This window comes from Hemibagrus wyckioides, linkage group LG08, assembly GCF_019097595.1.
Source record: "Hemibagrus wyckioides isolate EC202008001 linkage group LG08, SWU_Hwy_1.0, whole genome shotgun sequence".
Classification (NCBI taxonomy): Eukaryota; Metazoa; Chordata; class Actinopteri; order Siluriformes; family Bagridae; genus Hemibagrus; species Hemibagrus wyckioides.
This window is the reverse complement of record NC_080717.1, coordinates 11,988,010-11,993,727: the sequence shown is the minus strand read 5'-3', so window position 1 is coordinate 11,993,727 and position 5,718 is coordinate 11,988,010.

The window sequence follows — 5,718 nt, the reverse complement described above, 5'->3', positions numbered from 1 at the left end:
ATGCTGAACTGAAGTCAATGAACAGCATTCATAGGTAAGTGTCTTTATTGTCCAGGTGTGTGAGGGCCAGATGGAGGGTTGTGGTGATGGCATCATCTGTGGAGTGATTTGGACGATACGCAAACTGCATGGAGTCAAGTAAATGTGGCAGAAGATTTTTAATGTGCCTCATGACGAGCCTCTCGAAGCACTTCATGATGATGGGTGGGAGTGGAACGGGACAATAGTCATTGAGACAGAAGACTGGAGACTTCTTCGGCACAAGGATGATGGTTGGGACGATGGCGCTGCTCAGGGAGATGTTGAGCTTTGTGCCAGGAATGTTGTCTGGTCCAGCAGCTTTCCGTGGGTTAACTCTGCGTAGAGTTTTCCTCATGTCAGCCGTGGTGAGACAGAGCACCTGGTCATCTAGAGATGGGATGGTCTTCCTCACTGTCACGTCATTTTGTGCCTCAAACCTAGCGTAGAAGCTGTTCAGCACATCTGGAAGGGAGGCATCACTGTCACAGGCAGGTGGAGCTGGCCTGTAGTTGGTGATGGACTGGATGCCTTGCCACATGCGCCAAGTGTCACCGCTGCTCTGGAAGTGGCCGTGGATTCTCTGGGAGTGTGCACACTTTGCCTCTCTAATGGCTTGAGACAGTTTGGCCCGTGCTGTTCTTAGGGCGTCCTTGTCTCCAGCTCTGAGGGCAGTGTCTCTGGATTTTAGCAGCACACACACCTTTGCGGTCATCCACGGCTTCTGGTTTGATCGTGTGGTGATGGACTTGGAGATGGTCACGTCATTGATGCACTTTCCGATGTAGCTGGTCACTGATGACGTGTAAGTCTGTGGTGTCGCTGTTGGTCACAGCCTCCCTGAACATGTCCCAATCAGTGCACTCGAAACAGTCCTGAAGAGCAGAGATGGCTCTGGCCAGGTTTTAACCTGTTTCAGAACTGGTTTGGTGCATCTGACGAGTGGTCTGTATGCTGGAATCAACATAACAGAGATGTGGTCTGAGTAGCCGAGGTGGGGGGAGGGGCTCCGCACGATACGCGCCGGGAATGTTTGTGTAAACAAGATCCAGCGTGGTTGCCCCTCTCGTCGCAAAGTTCACATGCTGATGGAATTTAGGGAGCACTGTTTTGAGATTTGCATAATTGAAATATCCGGCGATAATAAACAGTCCGTCGGGGTGAGCATTCTGCAGCTCACTGATAACTCCGTAGAGCTCACACAGAGCCTCCTTAGCATTAGCGCTGGGTGGAATTTACACTCCGACAATGAAAGTGGTGGTGAAATCCCGGGGTAAATAAAAAGGTCTGTATCTAACAGTCACAAACTCCACTAGCCAGGAAAAGTAATTAGACACAAGCACAGAGTCCTTACACCATTCCATGTTGATGTAAACACACACCGCTACCACGAGTCTTACCGCAAAGAGCTGCATTTCTGTCAGCACAAATCACAAATTCAGCTAGCCAGGCTAACCGAGATTCATGCCAACAGAAATGCAGCTCTGTGCGGTAAGACTTGTGGTGGTGGTGTGTGTGTGTTTACATTAGCACGGAATGGTGCAAGAACTCTGTGCTTGTTTCTAACCACTGTTCATCGCTAGTGGAGTGACTGTCAGATGCAGGCCATTTTAGTTACCACGTGAATTCCCCACCATATTCATTGTTGGAGTGTACATTTCCCCCAGTGCTAATGCTCTGTGTACGGAGCTATTAGCGACCTATTAGCGACCTGCAGAATGCTCACCCCGACTGACTGTTTATTATCGCCGGAGATTTCAATCCTGCAAATCTCAAAACAATGCTCCCAAAATTCCACCAGCATCTGGATGGAATAGCTGTTATGCTAATTCCAGCATACAGACCACTCGTCAGACGCTCTAAACCGGTTCTGAAACAGGTTAAAACCTGGCCAGCAGGAGCCATCTCTGCTCTTCAGGACTGTTTTCAGTGCACTGACTGGAATATGCAACCAGTGGTGACTCTATCAACTTGGAGGAATGCACAGCATCAGTGACCGGCTTCATCAGCAAGTGCATCAATGACGTGACTGTCTCCAAGACCATCACCACACGCACCAACCAGAAGTCGTGGATGACTGCAAAAGCGCGTGCTCTTCTGAAGTCGAGAGACTCCGCCTTCAAAGCAGGAGACAAGGTGGCCTTAAAAACAGCAAGGGCCAAACTGTCCCGAGCCATCAGAGAGACGAAGCGCACACACACCCAGAGAATCCACGGCCACTTTCAGGACAGCGGAGACTCCTGGTGCATGTGGCAGGGCATTGAAGCGATCACAAACTACAGGACAACATCACCTGCCTATGACAGTGACACCTCCCTCCTAGATGCGCTGAACGACTTCACTCAGTTTGAGGCACAGAACAACGTAACAGCGAGGAAGACCATCCCTCCTCCTAACGACCAGGTGCTCTGTCTTTCCACAGCTGACATGAAGAGAACTCTATGCAGAGTTAACCCATGGAAGTCTGCTGGACCAGACAACATTCCTGGTAGAGTGCTCAGGGAATGTGCAGATCAGCTAGCAGTCGTCTTCACTGACATCTTCAACATTTCCCTGAGCAGCTCATCATTGCTGGTTGATTGAATCTGGTTCACTGTGTCAGCCAAATTAATGACCGTGGATGCTTGCTGTGATGCAGATGGCTGGTTCCCTCTAGTCATGGTGTCACTGGATTCTTCTGGTGATGCAGTGGATTGACTTGCTCTTTGTTTTCCCCTGGCCCTTGTAGTCATATAGTCACTGGTGTGATCGTCAGTGGTAGCTCTGTGACTGGACATTGTAGTGTCAACCTCAACACAACTGTCTTCAGAGTCAGTGCTGTCGAAATAAAACAAAACAAAAATAAAAAATAATTAAATAAACACACACACCATCATATTTCCATCTTTGTGAGGATATAATGTATTCATAATGTATTCATTATGTGGCATAATGTATTCGCTAGCCCCTTATCCTAACCATTACAACTAAATGCCTAACCCTAATACCCTAATGCTTTCCCATACCTAATACTGATCCTAACCCTAAGCCTTAACCCACCTTTGAAGTTGGAAAGAGCTCACCTCCCAAAAGAGTCTTCACTTTGTTAGGAAAATACTTCATAGCAAGAACAAGGGAAAAAAAATGCTGGGCTTAAGACAAACTTGTATGTTACAACCAAACAGCAAGTACTGCTTCACATTACATTTTTAATGGCTTACCAGAACTGTAAGAACACTTGATGGCCTAATGTACACCACCTTTAATCTGAAAACTTTGTGAATCATAAAGCCATTTAGTTCCTGTCCCTCACACAACTTTGGTGAAACAAATTTGTTTCCACATGGCAAAAACACAAAAAAGTTCAAAAACACAATGTAAAAATAAAATTCAGTTACAAAACATCAAATGCAACAAATTCAGGAACTATAACATATATAGCCCATGTGTACAATAATATAATACCTTACACCCTCAGGAAGTCTGTTGTTGAATTTACTGAATATTCATGTATAATAATAATGAAAAAATGTAGGAAAATGATGTGTCCATGCCTGATGTTCTTATCCTCCGCAACATTTTTTAAGGACGGTTTAAACACATATACAGAATTTAAATAAAGTTTGATTATGAGTGATGGAGCACATGGGGCAGTTACTTCAAGATGGCTACCAGGTAAGATCATCTTTTTATATCTGTAAATGTTAAATATTCTATTGTCAGAATGTTAACACGACTTTTTGATTATCATTACCGAAACAAGAAGTTTTCTATTTATTATTTAATTAAATCAGTAATGATTTAATTAAATAATAAATAAACAGTTATTTGTTCTTCTGTTTGTAATTTGTTTGTTTTTTATTTCCTTATTTACTTTATTTTTCAATTCATTTCAAAGATCAAAAATTAAGCGCCACCCCACCCCACAACTTCAGGCACAGTATAGAACACACACACACACACACACACACACACACTGTAAGCATCAAGTCTATACTATATGATGTATACATAAAATGTTTTTTCCCCATGTTATGAGACATGCTTATTAAATGTAATGCTTTCTTTCCACTTCCAGGTATCAAAAACAAAAACACTGGCAAAATAAAGAAAACTGAAGTGCTGACCAAGAAACAACATGAAAAGAAAAAAAAGACAGTGGTCAGTTATTTTTTTAGTGCCATGGTAAAATGGTTCATGGTTTTTTAGGCACACGTTGAAATGTTGCCCTGTTTATTCCTGTTTTAATGTTTTTCTTAATTTTTTTTTTGGCTTTTTTATTTTTGAAGCACTACACATTAAAACTGTTTTGAACTTGGATGCATGATTGTGTAAATATTATCTGTTTTTTTCTGCATTATCTCAGACTAGTATACTTATTATCATCACAGAAATAATTAACCTCATTTCCGAAACCTGTATATCATTACCGCAACAGCTGTTTATTAGATGTTAAATTAATTAATAGAAAAATAGTACTTTGATTTTAAATGCATGTGCAGAATCTACAAATTATGTTCTTTCAGATTTGCCACATCATTTCATGACAAAAAATGTCAGGTTTCATCGAAAAATATAAAAGAAAATGGTTGTAAATTGTGGAAGGTGTTGCGGTAATGAGAGAAATCAATCAAAATTTAAAAAAAAAATGTTAAATTAAAAATAAATATTATTTCGGAACTTCAAGTAACTGTGTATGACTATTAATAATCCATTTTTAAAAGTGTGAAAATGTATTTGCTTTTCTAACAGTGTTGATGTTTTCAGATGAGATGAGATTTTTTAGGACTTTATTTTGGAAATTATGTTCAAAAAGGTGTTAAATGGTAAGTAAAAGTTTTTAAATTAATGTTCACAAATACTATAATATAATATAATGAATTTTGAACTGTTTGTCCTAGAGTTGTGATTATTAGTTCTACTGATCATGGATCAGTATTCTCTAGAGTATTCTCTGGATCATGGATCAGTTACTCATCCAATATATTGAATTCTTGTTAAAAAAATTTTTTTTGAATTTTTCAAAGAACCAACTTATGCGAACTAGTCCTAGACCGTTGATCCAATCATTACCAAATTTGGCATCGTCTAAAGAAGGTTTTGACTACAATTTATTTAAAGAATTTTGCTAGGTCAAATGATACAGCTGCGGTCATCCAATGAATTTTCATGGTAAAGACACCAAAACAGGAAGCCAGTCATATCTCTGGACTACTTTGTTGGCGTGATGCCAAACCTGGTATACTTAGTTGTTATCGTGGGTATGTACCAATTTTCATGAAATTTGGCAACTTGGGGGCGGTATACCATAAAAAATATTCACCCCCATTATTTCAACTAAATGTCTCAAGCTTCCTAAAATTAAGGATCCTCTTTTTGTTGCCAGGTTGAACAATATGGCCAAAGTGTGTGCACAAATTCGCCCTTGAAGATCCTATGATTGCAAGTCAGTGCACATGCTTAGTTAAACCAAGTTTAGGGAAATTTTGTAAAACCTAGTGCTTAAGTTTAGCAAAATTTTGCTTTAATATTGCTATTTTGGCCATTTTGGGGTAATATACTGAAAAAGAGGTTTAAACACTCATTTGTCCATGTACATGTCCAGGCAGTCCTGAGGTGCTTGGCAGGTTCATTGCATTCACAGCTAAATTTATTATTATTATTATTATTATCGTTATTATTATTATTATTATTATTATTATTATTATTATTATTATTATT